At 38.5% G+C, this 20073-nt stretch overlaps 1 non-coding gene across 1 annotated transcript; it reads left to right on the top strand.

Annotated features, from left to right (window-relative positions):
• Window positions 1–3632: 3632 nt before the first annotated feature.
• Window positions 3633–3739, top strand: LOC127088706 (small nucleolar RNA R71). Its single transcript, XR_007790532.1, has one exon. It is a non-coding gene; the product is annotated as a small nucleolar RNA R71 (small nucleolar RNA).
• The last annotated feature ends 16334 nt before the right edge of the window (window positions 3740–20073 follow it).

Genomic DNA, 20073 nt, shown 5'->3' with positions numbered 1-20073 from the left:
CCTTTTGAAAAGGAGTGGTTCGTCCCAATAGAAGTTTCTCACATCGTGGAAGAATTTCTTCTTGCGGTGGTAGTCAAGATCAGGGGGTACTATATCAACAGCTAGGTAATTAACGAAATCTGCATACCAGGGTACGTTACTTATTGCTAAGGAATTTTGGGAATGCTCATAATGATCTAGGTTATTATCTTCAATGGTTTCTACTCTAGCTATCAGTCTATCATAGGCAAAATTATCATTTATGGGTATTAGTTCTGGTTTTAGATGTTCTAGCCTAGAAGGGTGATCAACTACTACATTTTCAGTGCCTTTTTGTCTCTTATGTCTAAATCAAACTCTTGTAGTAATAGAATCCATCAGAGTAACCTGGGCTTGACATCTTTTTTACTTAATAGGTAACGAATGGCAGCATGATCGGTGTAAACAATAATTTTTGCTCCTACTAGATAAGATCTAAATTTGTCTATAGCAAAAACTACAGCGAGTAATTCTTTTTCAGTTGTTGCATAATTAAGTTGGGCAACATCTAGGGTTCTACTGGCATAATAAATGGCATGTAATTTTTTATCTTTCCTTTGTCCTAGAACGGCTCCAACTGCATAATCACTAGCATCGCACACTATCTCAAAAGGTTCTGACCAATCAGGTGGTTTCATAATGGGTGCAGATACTAACGCTTGTTTTAAAATATTAAATGCGTCATTACATTTTTCATCGAAAATGAATTCAGCATCTTTCATTAAAAGTCCAGTTAAAGGTTTAGTTATTTTGGAGAAGTCCTTAATAAAACGCCGGTAGAATCCAGCGTGTCCAAGAAAGCTTCGGACTTCTCTGATGGTTTTTTGGGGTTTTAGGTTTTCTATAACTTCTATTTTAGCTTTATCTACCTCTATACCTTTTTCGGAAACTATATGTCCTAAAACTATTCCTTCGGTTACCATGAAATGACATTTTTCCCAGTTTAGCACGAGGTTCACCTTCACGCATCTCTCCAGGATTTTCTCAAGGTTAGCAAGACAATTGTGGAAATCAAATCCGCAAACCGAGAAATCATCCATAAACACTTCCATGATACCATCTAGGTAATCTGCGAAGATTGACATCATGCAGCGTTGGAAAGTAGCTGGGGCATTACAGAGGCCGAACGACATTCGTCTGTAGGCAAAAGTTCCATAAGGGCATGTAAAGGTAGTTTTTTCTTGATCTTCGGGGTGGATAGGTATTTGGAAGAATCCAGAGTATCCATCTAGATAGCAGAAGTAAGAGTGTCTGACTAGACGCTCCAACATCTGGTCAATAAATGGTAAAAGGGAATGATCCTTCCTAGTTGCTTTATTTAATTTTCTATAATCTATACACATCCGCCATCCTCTTTCTAAACGTTTTGCTACATGTTCGCCTTTATCATTTTGCACGAATGTGATGCCTCCCTTTTTAGGTACTACATGCACATGGCTCACCCACTTACTATCCGAGATCTGGTAGATTATACCTGCCTCAAGTAACTTAAGAACTTCCTTTTTAACAACATCACTCATTATAGGGTTTATTCTTCTCTGATGTTCCCTTAAGGGTTTTGAATCTTCTTCGAGCGAAATCCGATGCATGCATACGGATGGGCTTATACCTTTTAGGCCAGAGATATTATATCCTAAGGCTGAGGGATATCTTCGTAAAACGTCTAAAAGTTGGTTCGTTTCCTCTTGGCTCAAGGTAGCACTAACTATAACTGGATGGTTCATCTTTTCATCGAGGAACTCATATCTCAGGTTCTTAGGCAGTTCCTTAAGTTCTAAGGTTGGTTTCTTAGGGCATGGCATAGGATCTGGGGTAAGGGATAAACATGCTTAAAGGTTATCATTGATGTAGGGTTTCTTAAAGTCATCATCTTCTCTTATGAGAGTTGATGGTAACTTAATTTTTTTTATAATTTATTTTTGTTCTAATTCTCTAACACATTCATCAATGATATCTAAGGCATAACACGAGTCTCCCATCACAGGTGCCATAAGAAATTTCGAAAGTATAAATTCAATTTTCTCGTCACCTACCTCAAACGTCAACTTTCCTTTCTTGACATCTATTATGGCTCCTGCAGTCGATAAGAATGGTCTACCTAGAAGGATTGGTATATCATTGTCCTCTTTGATGTCCATGACAACAAAATCAGTAGGGATAAATAACTGACCTATCCTAACAGGAACATCTTCTAAAATGCCTATCGGATATTTAACAGATATATCGGTTAACTGAAGTGACATCTTAGTGGGCTGTAATTCTCCTAAGTTTAACCTCTCACAAACCGCTAAAGGCATTAGGCTTACACTAGCTCCTAAGTCTAGAAAAGCCTTTTCGATGACATGATTACCCAAAAGGCAAGGAATGGGGAAATTTCCAGGATCTTTATCTTTCTTTGCTAATTTGTCCTCGGAAATAACATTACATTCCAAAGGCTTCGGATCGTCAAGTCTACGTTTGTTGGTAAGGATGTCTTTGAGGAACTTTGCATAAGAAGGTATTTGGGTGATGGCTTATGTGAAAGGGATTTCTACATGAAGTTTTTCTATAACTTTAATAAATTTTTGATACTGTTTATTGATATGGGTTTGTTTGAGTCTTTGCGGATATGGTATAGGTGGTTTATATGGTGGGGATGGTACATAAGTTTTATCTTTAGGTTCTTCTCCTTTATCTCGACCTTCCTGGTTTTCAGGTTCCTCTGGTTCCTTTACTTCGTCCGTGGGTTTGGTACATTCCTTAGAAGTTTTGGGTTCACTCAATCTAGGGTTTGGTGGCTCATCATAAGCGTTCCCACTTCGTAGGGTAATGGCATTGGCTTGTCCTCTCGGATTTTGTTGAGGTTGTCCAGGGAATTGTCCTCCAGGTGTAGTCTGAGGGGCTTGGTTTAAAGCTACCTGAGAGATTTGGGTTTCAAGCATCTTGGTATGAGTAACTATTTGGTCAACCTTGGTTCCTAACTGAGTAATCAATTCGTTAACATGAATGTTTTGGTTCATGAAATCCTTGTTTTGTTGGGTTTGAGCGGTGATAAAATTTTCCATAATTTTCTCAAGGCTCGGCTTTGGTGGTACAGGTTGCATAGGTTGATTTGATCTAGGGGCTTGATAACTAGGTCTCGGAGGTGCATTATTTTGAATAGGGTTATTGTTTTTATAGGAGAAGTTCGGGTGATTCCTCCATCCAGGGTTATAGGTATTCGAATATGGGTTCCCTTGGGTGTAGTTCACTTGCTCAGAGTGGGTTTCTTTTAATAGACTGCATTCTGCAGATTGGTGTCCTTTGGTTCCGCATATCTCATAATCCGACGAAACTGCGGCTACAGTATTCAGGTTTATGCACATTTGCTCGACCTTAAGGGCTAATGCGTCCATTTTAGCTTGCATCATGTCTATAGAGCTCTTAGTTCATGCACTCCTCCTTGGGCTTCCTTCTTCTCAACTGTCGCTCGTTCGAGTCCCCATGATTGATGGTTTTGAGCCATATCTTCGATGAGGGCACTAGCTTCAGGATAAGGTTTGTTCATCAGAGCACCGCCTGCGGCAGCGTCGATGGTCATCTTTGTGTTGTAATGAAGTCCATTATAGAAGGTTTGAATGATTAACCAATTTTCTAAGCCATGATATGGGCATGCTCGTAACAACTCTTTATATCTCTCCCAAGCTTCGAACAACGATTCTCCTTGGTTTTGGGTAAATCTAGTTATATGGTTTCGAAGAATGGTGGTCTTACTCGGGGGAAAATATCTAGCAAGAAAAACTCTTCTAAGGTTATCCCAAGTCGTAATGGAATTGGGTGGAAGGGAATCTAACCATGATAGGGCTTTATCTCTGAGGGAAAAAGGGAATAATCTTAAACGTATTGCCTCAGGAGAAGCTCCATTGGTTTTAAAAGTATCTGTTAATTAAAGAAATATTTTTAAATGTTGGTTTGGGTTCTCAGTAGCGAGACCCGCGAATTGTCTCTGCTGCACTAGTTGCAACAGGGATGGTTTAAGTTCAAAATTATTGGCTGGGATGGTTGGGTTTACTATACTAGAACTAGGTTCTTCATTAGATGGTTGAGCGAAATCCTTAAGAGGTCTTTGGTTTTGATCTTCGACCATAACACTCTTAATTCTATGAAAGAATAAACGTGCACGAGCGTAACGTTCAGGTTCCGCCAGAGGGTATATTAAGCTTAAACTTCCGGTGCTGCGAGTTCTTCGCATTGACCGGCGGGAAATAGCCTAAGTCTAAACGATATAACAACAGGAAAATGAAATTTGACGAAATTGGTCCCCGGCAACGGCGCCAAAAACTTGATGCGTGCTTTTCGCAAGTATACGAACGCGTCAGAGTAATATAAAAGATTCACTACGCCAAACAAGACCTTAGACAGCGCTTTAAAGCGCTGTCTAAACCTCCGCTGCTAAAGGTTTAGACAACGCTTTTTTAAATCTTAAAAGCGCTGTCTAAGCCCCCCCCCCCCTTAGACAGCGCTTTGGCCAAAAGCGCTTTCTAAGACCCTCTTATTTTAATTTTTTTAGGTATACCTTAGACAGCGCTTTTCAAAAAGCGCTGTCTAAGCCCCCCCCTTAGACAGCGCTTTGGCCAAAAGCGCTTTCTAAGACCCTCCTATTTTAATTTTTTTAGGTATACCTTAGACAGCGCTTTTCAAAAAGCGCTGTCTAAGCCCCCCCCCCCCCCCCCCCCCCCCCTTAGACAGCGCTTTGACCAAAAGCGCTTTCTAAGACCCTCCTATTTTACTTTTTTTAGGTATACCTTAGACAGCGCTTTTTCAAAAAGCGCTGTCTAAGCCCCCCCCCCCCTTAGACAGCGCTTTTGCCTAAAGCGCTTTCTAATCCCCCCCTTAGACAGCGCTTTTTACAAAAGCGCTGTCTAAGGTATACGAAAATTTTTAAAGCTTTTGTTTTAAACCACATTTTTTCCAGGTTTATAAACCAGAATTTCTACCTGTTTTCAACCAGATTTTGACAGACAATTATCACATTTTATATATGCCATTTTGGCCTTTTTTCTACCAATTTTTGGCTAACAAATATATATATACCAATTCAAACCAATTTTGCCTTAAATGTATCAAAATATATACAAATTTATGTACACATTTACAAGTCATTACATATACTACAAATGTACACATTAATTACACAAATTTATGAAAAAACATTGAGCTCTATCATGAATTGACACCACTCCTCTTTGATTTCGTCCACTTGATCCTTTGTATAAAATGCACACTTGAATTCCTCAAAGTACTACATAATAATATAACATATTTTGAATTAATTCCAACTATTTAATTATATGAGATATGTGTAAATATAAAAATAACTCATAAGTTAAAAATACATACATCGGTGGGAATCATTAATCGGCCCAAAGCAAGAGTATCTCGCATAAACCTCAACATGAAATACCCGCAATCTATTTGATTACGTTGTTGAGGACACTACATATGAAAAAAAAAATATGGATTATAAATCCTAAGTTTTATCAAGTGTCATCACTAATATAATAAAAAATGTGGTAATTAAAAATATACCGCCACTTTAATCCATGTAATGGAGTTGGCGCCCCTCCTTGAGGTTTGGATATCTCGTTGGGCCCGAAAAGCTTGTAGGACGCTAATAAAATAAAAATGAAGCAATTAGAACAATTCACATAAACTAAGAAAATTTTTGAACATTCTCACTTACGTGTCAATTAGGACCTTCATAACCGGGTATGTTGTCCAATTATTTCCTAACGAGTCAAGATAATACACAATTTCTCGGATAGGATTGATTGCGAGCAACAACCAATGTCCCCTGTAATGATTAGGCAAATGTTAGATGGTAACTTGGAAAATAATTATAATAGATGAATTTAGAATGAAATGCTAACCCGGTATTAAACGGTATAAAAAACAACTTCTCCGCATCTTTATTGTCCATGAGGATCCGAAGAACGTACTCCGTCACGGTATCCGGTCTACTTAAGATTAAACCTAAGTTGACGGTCGCGGGTGCTAAGAATCCGAATGTCTCGTCCAAACCATTGGGGCGCATCAATTTGTCATACAAATACCTAATATAAAAACATCATTAACACCTCTTTTGAAACATAAAGTAAACCGGATTAACATAAAGTAAACATCATTAACATAAGTTGTTTAATTAATAAAACAAAGTAGACCGGATTTACCTAATATATGTATTGACAACGGTGACGCCGATTTCTTCATGACTAAAAACTTGCATGAAGTCTTCATTACCAATCATTTGGTCGTGATCAAAGCCGAAAATCCCTTCCTTCATATGTACAGTCCGAACACCTCCGGCCGGTATATCGGTCATCTCTAGAAATGTCCTGAGGCACGACCTATACTTGGTGGTAGGTTTTTTCCTAGCTACGGTCTTCTTAGCACCAGAACTTTTTACCCGTGCGGAGGCGTTGCTAACCTCCTTTTTTTGTTGTGCGGAGGCATTGCTAACCTCATTTTCTTGAAGCTACATGTCATATAAATAGTTAGATCAAATTAAGAATGTAACAACTTCCATGAATATATGTCATATCATTGTATATTACCTCTTTTCTTGATTTGGATTTTGTGGGAGTCTATTTAACATAACCAAGGAAAATATGTAAGTAAAATTTTAAGCATAAATTTTAAACTTTGAATATACACATTAAAGTTAACATAAGTTTTAAGCATACCTCATATCCTACGCATATGAGGTTTGTCGGCCATGCAACAAACGAACCTACTGCTTCGTGCACCGTTGTTGCATCCGAATCATCGCTAGGATATGGTAATGCTGCATTCGGGTCAACTGCAATATCAACTGATACCTTCAAACATCCAGCAGGGAGCTCTCTAGTGTGGAGTAATACTCCGCTAACGTTATGCACTTTTCCCTTGCCAACCATCCGATAGTATGGTGACGACAAATACAGCTGACAATGGGAAATGCCCTAAAACCAATAATAACAAGAAATCGTTAATGTGTATATATGTCAAATACATAATTTAAGCAAATAGTTCAATTTAAGACAATTATATGTAATTACCTCTGGAATGTTCGGCTGAAAGGTACAGTTGATACTGTTTTTGTCCGAAGCATCTCTGTATACTGTTGAGGCGCTAGCCTCTCTTTCTCTCCTCAATGCATCAAGCTCAGCTTGCATGGCTTCCAATCTTGCATGAAGCTCCCGATTACTAGGAGCCTTTCCTTTTTTAACACTCAGGGAGGTCGGAGTGACTCCAAATCCCTTACCCCTCACCCGACCAGAATACTCAGGGACATCTAATGCCCGACTAAGTATGCCCTTAGTATCATCGGGAGATAAAGACTGAGACAGCTCCTCCTGAAAAATCAGATGAATACCGTATACTTGTCAAATATTTGTGTATAAAAATGTTATTCAATTAATGAAAAAATGTTATACTTACACATTTCTGGTATACGTGTAAAACTTCTTCTTGAGGAACTCCAGATTTGCCCACACGGGCTTCCTTCCACAAAACATGTGCAGGAAGAGATGTTTCTGAACTTTCCTCCTTTTGCAGCTACACATTAAGTCATACAATTTGATCAGATAAAACTAATATATGATGAACAAATTTGTTATCGCAATTTATAAATACTTACCATGGATTGTTCTAAGCGTCCATATCCGACACGTCCTTTTCGGTACGGATATGCGGGACTTGATGCTCTTTCCCGATTTGTAGCACTTATTCTTTGAAAAACCGGGTCTTGTCTTTTGGATTTGAAAGCTTCCCATTCTTCAGCCGATATCAAACTTTCATATTTTTTAGGAAGCTCCGCATCCACAAAATTACCATCCGCATCCTTAAGGAACTTGGATGATAAAAATGTCCGAAACCCTCTTAGAAGCTTTCCGGCCAATTTCATACAAAAACCTCTTCTTTCTTCTTCGATGTTAAAACATCGCTAAGAAAAACATACAGATTGATAGTTAGTATCGGTAATTGAAAAAACATAATTGATACCGTATAATTAAGGGCCAAATGATTGTACCTTTATCTCACTCCAAATTTTTTCTTTGGACTCATTCAACTCTTTATTTCTCCAATCATCACATGTAATGGGAATTTCATTCCTTACTAGTGCACCGATGAAACTAGTTAAGGTATGCCCATTAGGTTCTATAAGTTGTCCCTGGTTGTTCCAACAGACATCTAGTATGATGCCTCGAGATCTTCCTTGGACCACCCTTCTCATTACTGTGATGCCTCTTCGAATTTCTTCTTCCGCGGATACTTTTTTACTAACTTCCTCATGTTGGTCATCAGCCATGTCTAACCTGTAATAAACCAAGGAAACCATCAAATATCAAATATAACTTATAATCAAAACAATTGAAAACAAAAAAATAAAGAAATCATGCATTATCAGATATAACTTATAATCAAAGCAATTGAATACAAAAATATAATGAAATCATGCATTATCACATATAACTTATAATCAAAACAATTGAAAAAAATAAATAAAGAAACCATGGATAATTTACCTAAGTCACTAACATCTCTTTCTTTTCTTTGTTGGAATATTAATCACTTGTTTCTTAGCAATGCGTACGGATGAATTGATCCAAATTCCCTCATTATGATCGTTTCTTATATATGACTCATCCGGTATAAGATCCTCAACTTCATTATTTCTATTCAACTCATTCCGTCTAATGCATGACTCATTCTCAACATCAATATCACATTGATCGACACCACTATCATCAGTCACTTTGTTAGAGAAAAGCACTATAGACCATTTTGTACTCTTCGGGTCATTCACATAGAACACTTGTTTAGCTTGAGATGCTAGAATAAAAGGTTCATCTTTGTACCCCACCCTAGTAAGATCAACTTGCAAAAATCCAGACTTATCCATTCGTATGCCACTACTATTCACCCACTTGCAACCAAAGATGGGAATCTGAAACTTCTCGTAATCAAACACCCAAATGTGCTCAATAACTCCAAAATATGACAAATTTGCATATTTGGGGTTTAAGTCTTTCATACTTGATATATGCATTGCTTCAGCTAGCACGGTGACACCACTATTTTGCATAGTACTCTTATCATCTTGTTCTTTGGTATAAAATGTGTATCCATTAATTGAATATGCGCTATGAGAAAACACATGCAAACTTGGACCATATGCCAAACATCTCAACATTTCTGTTACCGAAGAAGGATCTGAAGAGCGCTTCAAATAAATATGATCCTTCAACCATTGTATGAAACTTTGATTGTGCTCTATAACTATCCAATTTTCATTTCTGTTCGGATTTAACCTTCGGAGTACATCCTTGTGCATTTCAACATATGGCTCAACCTCATTATTATTGTGCAGAACATACAAATGAACTTGATCCCGTTCATCCCTTGATATTGTCACAATTTTATTCCCAATTAATTTTTTACCTTCCATTTTGTCGAAAATCTGAGCTCTGGGGAGTCCAATCGATTGAACGTTAGACAAATATTCAGTACAAAACTCAACAGCTTCTTCAACAATGTATCGTTCAACAATACAACCCTCTGGTCGACTTCGGGATTTCACGTACCCTTTTAATATTTTCATATACCGTTCAGCAGGGTACATCCATCTCATATAAGCTGGTCCACACAACTGTGTCTCTTTCATAAGATGAACAACTAAATGAACCATTATGTCAAAAAAAGACGGAGGAAAATACATTTCAAGCTCACACAAGGTAATTACAATCTCTTTTTGTAGTGTTGGTAAGATCTCGAGATCGATCACCTTACTACAAATTGACCTAAAGAAAAAACACAATTTAGTTATGGCACTTCTTACTTTTTCTGGAAAAATAGAACGTATACCTATCGGTAGAAAATGTTCCATTATAACATGGCAATCATGTGTCTTCAAATTCTTCAACTTGAGGTCTTTCATAGAAACAAGTCTTCTGATATCAGATGAGTATCCTTCTGGAACCTTAACTTCACTCAGAGACTTACACAAATTTTTTTTCTCCTTTCTAGATAAAGTAAAAGCAGCAGGTGGTAGATATGTTCGTCTTCCTTTCTTCACGGGTGCTAATTCAGTTCTCATTCCCATTTTTAACATGTCCTCCCTTGCTTTAAGGCCATCCTTAGACTTGCCTTTTATATTGAGTAATGTACCGATAACACTTTCAAATACATTTTTTTCAATATGCATAACATCGAGAAAATGTCTCACGTACAAAGACTTCCAATATGGCAATTCAAAAAATATCGACCTTTTCTTCCACCCACCTTTCACAATCTTATGTGCAAAAGGCTTGCCAAACTCAGTACGCACATCTTTCACCTTTTCAAAAACTTGTTCACCTGACAATGCGGGTGGAGCTCTACGATGTTCGGTGTCTCCATTGAATGCTTTTCTCCATCCACGGTAGTGATGTTTAGAATGTAAGAATCTACGATGACCGAGAAACACATTCTTCTGGCAAAGTTCCAATCGAATCGTATCGGTTCCATCTTCACAAACAGGACACGCACGTTGACCTTTAATGCTATACCCAGATAGATTCCCGTATGCTGGAAAATCATTAATTGTGCCAAACAACATCGCCCTCAAATTGAAACTTTCTTTCCTATATCCATCATAAACCTCCACACCGTTCTCCCACAAAATCTTTAAATCTTCGATCAGAGGTGTCAAGTATACGTCTATGTCATTCCCTGGTTGTTTAGGCCCAGAGATTAACATAGATAACATCATGTACTTACGCTTCATACATAGCCACGGAGGTAGGTTATAAATCATAAGAATCACAGGCCATGTGGTATGTGAGATACTTTGAAGACATGTGGGTTCATTCCATCAGTAGATAATGCCAATCGAAGGTTTCTTGCTTCTGATCCAAACTCAGGATAATCATTATCAATCTTCGACCACTGTGGTGAATCAGCCGGATGCCGATACTTTCCATCAATAATTCTTTCATCTGCATGCCAAGTAAGATGTCTTGCATCGGTTTCACTACGAAACATGCGCCTAAATCTCGGAATTATCGGAAAATACCATAAGACTTTTGCGGGAGATAATCTTTTCTTATATCGAGACAAACCGCATTTAGGGCACTCAGTTAACATTGCATATTCGTTACGAAACAAAATGCAATCGTTAGGACAAGCATGTATCTTATCATAGCTCATGCCAATAGAGCACAACATTTTTTTTGCCTCATAGGTTCGATTAGGAAGAACATTATCATCCGGTAGCATTTCTCTCATAAGGGCCAACAACTCTGTGAAACTTTTATCCGACCATCCATTGCCCGCCTTTAAGTTGTACAACTTTAATACCACAGAAAGTCTTGAGAATTTAGTGCAACCTTTGTACAACGGTTTCTCTGCATCGCTTACCATCCTCTCAAACATTTCAGGACAATCATGAAGATCTTCTTCCAGTGCTTCTACAATCTCTTCAACTCGATCACAATCGTATGTTTCCGTGTCTTTGTCGTATGAAGCATAGGTCGTATTACTTTTTCCACTCGATTCAACATTCTCGTTAATTTTCTCACCATGAAATATCCAACACTGATAACTTTGATCAATTCCATGCCTCAGCAAATGCGATTTCAATCCATGTGCGTCAACCTTACCAATATAACAACAACGCAAGCAAGGACAATGCATTCGTCTGGGGTTTTCAGCGTGTTGAACAACATACTTAACGAATTCCAAAACCCCACTCTCGTACTCTTTGGTCATTCGATCGGCACAGATCCATGTTTTATCCATGGTTTTCCTACTTATTAAAGTAAACAATAAATCCAGACGAAAATACATAACTAAGGTAGTATCATGCATTATCAGATAGGTTCGGGAAATCAAGATTTTATGCAAAATCTAGCTCGGGAAATAAAATTGTAAATCATGGAATCGTAACACTAATCATGGTGTCTTATCTAGCTCGGACTGCATCACCACCAAACTAGACCGCATTGCAGCCACAGCAGACCGCATCACCGCCACAACAAGCAAAAAAAGTTCTATTCCTTTTCATTTTGAAAAAATAGTAGACTAAAATTTCAGAGAATGCTGTCTTATCTTTGAAGATTGCAAAATTTTGAAACCGTGACACTATCCACAACATGCTTTTATACAAATTACCTTTACTTGTTCATTAATCCTGGGGGAAACTTCTAGCTATTTATGAACAAGAACAACACTCTTAAGCTTCTCAAGAACAACATTCTCTAGTGTTATAAATAAATAAACACTACTCAAATTTCATAAGAACAAAATTCTCTAGAATTTAAGAACAAGAACAACACTCTTAAGCTTCTCAAGAACAACATTCTCTTATAAATATTCACACTACTTTATTCGAATTTAAGAACAACAACAACATATAGCAATTAATCAGCCATTGTAGACAAGCTTGTAGAATAGTTTAGGGTTTGAGAAGAAAAAATCAATTACAAACAATTTAGGGTTTGAGAAAGAGACTTACCGAGGTGTGGTTATGGAAGGTTACAGTGAGAAATACGTGAGCACCGCCGGTACAGTGAGAAGGAAGGGTTTGTTTCGCTGCCGGTATAGTGAGAAGAAAGGGTTTGTTTTGCCGCCGAGAGTGAGAAGAAAGGATTTGTTTTGCCGCCGAGAGTGAGAAGGTAGGGTTAGTGTAGCAGAGAGAAAAGAACGTTAACAGAGAGCGAAAACAACAGAGAACGAAAATTGAAATGGAGTCTGAAATTTTATTTCAATTAGACCTTAGACAGCGCTTTTGTGGAAAGCGCTTTCTAAACCCCCCCTTAGACAGCGCTTTTGGTTTTAATTTTTTTTTTAATTTAAAGACTTTAGACAGCGCTTTATCAAAAGCGCTGACTAAGGCCTATATTAAAAAGCGCTTTCTAAAAGCGCTGTCTAAGGGGGGGTCTTAGACAGCGCTTTTAGAAAGCGCTGTCTAAGACCCCCCCTTAGACAGCGCTTTCATTATGTTTTTGGGACATTTTCCGTGTTTCATTTTAATTTTAACCTTAGACAGCGCTTTCTTTTAAAAGCGCTGTCTAAGATGCGCTGTTAAAAGTCATTTTTGGCGTAGTGATTGTCGAATCCACAGAGACCAAGTGTCAATCTATCGTTATCTATTGTTATGGTGTTTATCAAAGGCAATCGAAATAGGTGTTTTTGGAGTGTGCAATGAAAAGTAAAGTGTTGAAATAAAGATATAATTGGTAAAGACAGGGTCGAATGTAATTCACGTAATTAATTGATAATCCAAGTACTTGCTAGTAGAGCTACTTATGGGCAGTGTTTCCTACTTTGAAAAGAACTAATTTAACAGGAACTGTCGCTTTCGCGTATTCAGAACCGAGTTGTACTCCCTAATCAAACCCTCTTATTGTCACTTATAAAAAGGCGCGCATTGCGTTAGAGTAGTAAACCTATTTTTAAGAAATATAGTATCTTGACTAAGTTGAAAAGTATTATAACCTGGATTTCTTAACCAAAAGAGGTTCTTACGAACCAGACTCTAAACTTATAAACGCGTCCGAAAATAGTTTTAAAATCTCTTTTCTTCCTAATGTTAAAATCTCCTAATGAACTAAACAAAGTGCTTTCGCTGTTTTTGAAATAGTTAAAAACAATTAAGTTTAGATAGACGTTGGACGGCTTTCGATCTTACCCAACAGAATTGAAGTGCGGGAAAACTTAAGTTGAAAGTTAAAATAGTCCTTAAGTGTTTCTACGAACAATTGTACGGATTACTGGTTCAATTACGATCCTTACATTCTAGCCTTATAAATTTAGCTAGACATGGTAAAGTAAAAGTGCATTAAAATAAATAAAAGTAGTGCGAGTGCGAGAAATAAATAAAAGTAAAGCGAGTGCGAGGAAATAAATAAAAGTAAAGCGAGTGCGGAAAATAAATAAAGTAAAGCGAGTGCGGGAAATAAATAAAGTAAAGCGAGTGCGGGAAATAAATAACTTAAAGCGAGTGCGAGAAATAAATAAAGTAAAGCGAGTGCGGGAAATAAATAAAGTAAAGCGAGTGCGAGAAATAAATAAAGTAAAGCGAGTGCGGGAAAATAAATAAAGTAAAGCGAGTGCGGGAAATAAATAAAGTAAAGACAAGTAATAAAAACCTGCTCCAATCGGAGGGTTGAATAAATTGCAATGCGGAAATGAAAATGGCGGCAAGATTAACTTCCTTCCAAAGTGCTCCAAACTCGATTACAGACTCTATCACAGACTCGATTACACAATTGTGGTAACACTCTAATGCGAAGCGATTACCACTTTATAATATTGAATATATGCCTATGTGAAACAAAGTTGCTCTGAGTTTGCCTCTGCTCTAAGTTTGGATGATTGTAAAAGTGAATTCGAGTTTCTATTTATAAGCAAGTAAAAAGAGGGAAATGACTTGGATGCCCTTCAACTTGAAAATGGAGGGAAACTATTTTCCTCTTGTGGCGCCCGCCACAAGGCCATGGCGCCCGCCACAAGGCCAAAGTGAGGCGCCTTAGTGAATGTAGTGGAGAACGTGGGAGTTGAGGGAAGTTGAGCTTGGATACGTCATGGCTTGGTCTGTGGCGCCCGCCATTGAGTAGGCCATAAGAGCAAAATGCTGAATTGTAGGGTTTTTGGATCTTTTTCGCTCCTTTTCTCGATCGGGGCTCCAATTAAAGTGAAAACCTGAAAACAAAGGAAAACATACCAATAACACAACAAAATGATAATAAAACGACTAGAATGCATGTGAAATCGGAGTCGAAAATACTGTAAATTTTAGTGTTATCAACCACCTGTAGTGCATACCTTACCTCGTGCGGAAGACACCATTTATCATTCTGAGCCATCTGAGGGCCCAGACGTTTATGAGAAAATGAATGAGATGAAAGGTCAATTTCTTGAGCTGCGCAAGGAGTTGAAGACTTTGAGAGGTAAGGACCTCTTTGGGAAGAGTGCTGCTGAATTATGCCTGGTGCCGAATGTGAAGATTCCGGTGAAGTTCAAAGTGTCTGACTTTGAAAAATACAAAGGGAACACTTGTCCGCTCAGTCATTTGGTGATGTATGCCCGTAAGATATCTACCCAAACAGATAATGATCAGCTGTTAATTCACTACTTTCAAGACAGTCTGATCAGCGCCGCACTAAGATGGTATATGGGGTTGGATAGTGCGGGCATCCTCACTTTCAACGATTTGGGTGAAGCATTTGTTAAGCTGTACAAGTACAATATTGATATGGCTCCGGACCAAGATCAGTTGAGATCACTCTCTCAGAAGGATAAGGAAATGTTTAAGGAGTATGCGCAGAGGTGGAGAGAACTCGCTGCTCAGATCAACCCTCCTTTAGAGGAAAAGGAGATGACCAAGATTTTTCTGAAGACCCTTAGCTCATTTTATTATGAGAAGATGATCTCCAGTGCCCCAGTAATTTTACCGAGATGGTAAACATGGGGATGAGGCTAGAAGAAGGTGTCTGAGAAGGACGGTTGTCAGAGGAGGTATCATCCAGCAAAAGATATGGCAGCAGTTTCAGCAAGAAGAAGGACAATGAAACCAACACAATTTCTAGTGGGAGGCAGAGGAGGCCTCAAATCAGAAGAAGTCAACCATCCCGTCAACATCATGATCAAATATCTTAAGTAATTCCCGTTTTCTCAGCAAATCAATCAACACCAATTCAACAACAACAACGTCAACAACAACAACCACAACAACGAACAAACACCTACAACAACAACAATACCAACAATCATCAGCAACAAACTTTTGAGAGGAAGAAGGTCTCTTTCGACCCAATTCCTATGACATATGCAGAGCTTTATTCATCTCAAGAACTTGCTACAACCGAGAAATCCGCCACAAATTCCTAAACCACTTCCATGGTGGTACAAGCCTGACCTCCGCTGTGCTTTTCGTCAAGGAGAACCCAGACATGACATTGAGAACTGCTACCCTCTTAAATATGAAGTTCAGAAGCTAGTGAAGAGTCGAATGGTGTCCTTTGAGGACCGCGTACCTAATGTGAAAGCAAACCCACTACCCGCTCATGGAAATTCATCTGTTAACATGGTATTTGGCTGCCCAGGGGAGTCCAAAGTGTTTGATGTCCATTTCATAAGGAGATCCCTGGTGACGATGCACAAGGATATTTTCTTGGTTAGTGAATGTGAGCATGACCACGATGGTTGTGCTATTTGTAGTGTTAATTCAAGGGGTTATGAGATTGTGAAAAAGGACATCCAACGGTTGATGGATGAGGATTTGATTCAGATTGTTCAATCCCATCATGTAGAGGAAGATGTGAATGTGATTGTTCCAGTTTTTAAGAATCCCGAGAGAGTGGTGATTTAATATGATAACAGCAACAGTAACAGTATCAGTCAAAGATCGATATCGCCGTTAGTTATACGGTTGGCGGGTCCAGTCCCGTATGCATCCGATAAGGCTATTCCTTATCAGTATAATGCAACTATGTTGAAAGATGGTCAAGAGGTTCCATTACCTATAACCAGTTCTGTCGTGAGCATTGCTGATGTTACTAAGGTGACCCGTAGCGGTCAAGTGTTTTAGCTGGTGTTCCCAAAAGATATAGAAGATTCAACGGTTGGAAAGAAAGTGGAAGTGCCTGTAGCAGATCCAGTTAGTGCTTCAAAGCGTCAGTCTGGTGAATCCAGCAATTTGAAAACTAATGATGATGATGAGGTAATTAGATTAATAAAGAAAAGTGAGTTTAACGTGGTGGAGCAGCTGCTCTAAACCCCCTCAAAGATTTCAGTGTTGTCTTTGCTTATGAATTCAGAAGCGCACAGAGAAGTACTACAAAGAGTTCTTGAGCAAGCTTTCGTGGAATATGATGTTACAGTGAATCGGTTTGATCATATTGTAGCTAACATCACTTCCTGCAACAATCTCAGTTTCTGTGATGAAGAACTCCCTAAGGAGGGTAGGAATCATAATTTGGCTTTGCATATCTCCATGAATTGCAAAGATGACGCTTTATCCAATGTTCTAGTTGACACCGAATCATCGTTGAATATGCTTCCTAAGTCAACTCTTTCAAAGCTGTCATATCAAGGAGCGCCTATGAGATATAGTGGTGTTATCGTCAAAGCTTTTAACGGTTCATGCAAAACAGTGATTGGTGAAGTGGACCTTCCGGTGAAGATAGGTCCGAGTGACTTCCAGATTAATTTTCAAGTAATGGATATCCACCCGGCCTACAGTTGTCTATTGGGAAGGCCATGGATTCACGAGGCAGGAGCTGTTACCTCCACATTGCATCATAAACTCAAATTTGTTAAGAACGAAAAATTAGTCATTGTTGGTGGGGAAAAGGCGTTGTTGGTTAGCCATCTGTCATCTTTCTCTTACGTTGAAGCTGAGGATGAGGTTGGAACTCCGTTCCAAGCCTTATCTATTTCTGTTGAAAAGATAGTTGGGGCACCTATGTCCTCACTGAAAGATGCAAGGAAGATTGTTGAAGAAGGTAATGTTAACCAGTGGGGGCGAGTGGTAGAGGTCTCCGACAACAAGAGTAGAACCGGACTGGCTTTTCAACAAGGTTCACCAACTGCTAGATCATAGGATATGCAACTTAACTTCCGTAGCGGAGGGTTCATTCATGGCAATGAACAACACTTAGTTGTAGTGCTAGAGGATGACGAAGAGGATGACTGCACCAATTTTGTGATACGTGGAAAGGCTTGCAACAATTGGACTGCTGTTGATATTCCTGTTATTTTGCATCGATCTAAGTAATTGCTTCTATTTGTTTTAAAAAACCTTCTCCTATGCCTAAGGGAGAAGTGAACATTGTTGGGCATTTCAAATTTGATCATCAATAAAATTAATTCTATTCATCCATATCTATGATGTTTGTTTTTACTTTTTGCTTTATTCTGAAACATAAATAAATAATATAATTTCCCATCTGCATAATATTTGGTCACAAATTCATTTTTCTAAAATCAAAATATCAAATCATTATGCAGGTTGGTTTCTAACCCCATTGAATACAATGATCCTTCTCCTTCTCCAAATTTTGAATTCCCTGTGTTTGAGGCTGGGGAGGAAAGTGATGAAGAAGTGAGTGATGAATTGTCTCGTCTTCTTGAGCATGAAGGAAAATCCATTCAGCCATTTGAAGAGCAGACTGAGTTAGTCAACTTGGGTTCCGAGGATGAAGTGAAGGAAGTCAAGATTGGGTCTCGACTGTGTCCAGATGTAAAGAAGGGGTTGATTGATCTTCTTCGAGAGTATTCAGATGTGTTTGTTTGGTCCTATCAATACATGCCCTGTTTGGATTCTGAGATAGTGGAGCATAGATTGTCATTGAAGCCAGAATGCCCGCCAGTCAAGCAGAAGTTGAGAAGAACGCATCCTAATATGGTAGTGAAGATCAAAGAAGAAGTGCAAAAGAAGATTGATGTCGGTTTCCTTGTGACCGCCGAGTATCTGCAATAGGTGGCCAATATTGTGCATGTGCCGAAGAAAGATGGAAAAGTCCGCATGTGTGTTGATTATAGAGATTTGAATAAAGCCAATCCGAAAGATGATTTCCCTCTGCCACACATTGATATGTTGGTAGACAATACTGCTAAATTCAAAGTCTTTTCATTTATGGATGGATTTTCCGGATAAAATCAGATCAAGATGGCACCCGAAGATATGGAAAAGACCACATTCATTACACCTTGGGGAATATTCCGTTATAGAGTGATGCCTTTCAGTTTAAAGAATGCTAGTGCAACTTACCAAAGAGCAATGACTACTCTTTTTCATGATATGATGCATAAAGAGATTGAAGTTTATGTCAATGACATGATTGCTAAATCAATTGATGAAGAGGAACATGTTGAGCATTTGTTGAAGCTATTCCAACGTTTGAGAAAGTATAAACTCCGCTTGAATCCAAATAAGTGTACTTTTGGTGTTCGTTCTGGTAAGTTTATGGGCTTTATCGTCAGCGAGAGGGGTATTGAAGTTGATCCTGCCAAGGTCAAAGCAATACAAGAGATGTCTGCGCCCAAAACTAAGAAGCAAGTCAGAGGTTTTCTCGGCCGCTTGAATTATATCTCAAGATTCATTTCAAACATGACTTCCACGTGTGCGCCTATATTCAAGCTTCTTCGGAAAGATCAGTCTTGTGATTAGACCGAAGACTGCCATAAAGCTTTTGATAGTATCAAAGAGTATCTGCTTCAACCTCCGATTTTGTCTCCACCTGTTGAAGGAAGACCGTTGATTATGTATTTGAATGTGCTTGAAGAGTGTATGGGTTGTATTCTAGGTCAGCAAGATGAGACTCGAAAGAAAGAATTGGCAATTTACTGCCTCAGTAAGAAGTTCACCGATTGTGAGACTCGGTATTCTATGCTAGAGAAGACATGTTGCGTATTGGCTTGGGCTGCTAAGCATCTGCGTCAGTATATGTTGATATCCAAAATAGATCCAATCAACTATATATTTGAGAAGCCTACTTTAACTGGGAGGATTTCCCGTTGGCAGATGTTGTTATCAGAGTATGATATTGGATACCGATCTCAGAAAGCAATAAAAGTTAGTGTCTTGGCTGACCATTTGCCTCACCAACCAATTGAAGATTATCAGTCAGTGCAGTATGATTTTCCTAATGAAGAGATCTTGTACTTGAAAATGAAAGATTGTGATGAACCATTGCTTTAAGAAGGGTCAGAACCTGGTTCCCATTGGGGAATGGTATTTGATGGAGTTGTTAATCAATATGGTAATGGCATTGGGGTAGTGATTATTACTCCTCAAGGCACATATTTTCCATTTACAACTAGATTGACTTTCAAGTGCACAAATAATATGACAGAATATGAAGCTTGCATTATGGGGCTTAAGGAGGCCATTGATTTCAGAATCAAGCATTTAGATGTCTTTGGAGATTCAACTTTGGTTGTAAATCAAATCAAAGGTGAATGGGAGACGAATCAACCCGATTTGATACCATATAGAGATTATGCGAGGAGGATTTCAATTTTCTTTAGAAAGGCTGAGTTTCATCATATCCCTCGAGATGAAAACCGGAT

This window comes from Lathyrus oleraceus, chromosome 5 (genome assembly GCF_024323335.1).
Source record: "Lathyrus oleraceus cultivar Zhongwan6 chromosome 5, CAAS_Psat_ZW6_1.0, whole genome shotgun sequence".
Lineage (NCBI taxonomy): Eukaryota > Viridiplantae > Streptophyta > Magnoliopsida > Fabales > Fabaceae > Lathyrus > Lathyrus oleraceus.
Note: the sequence above shows the minus strand (reverse complement) of the source record. Positions and strands in the feature narration are given on the sequence as shown.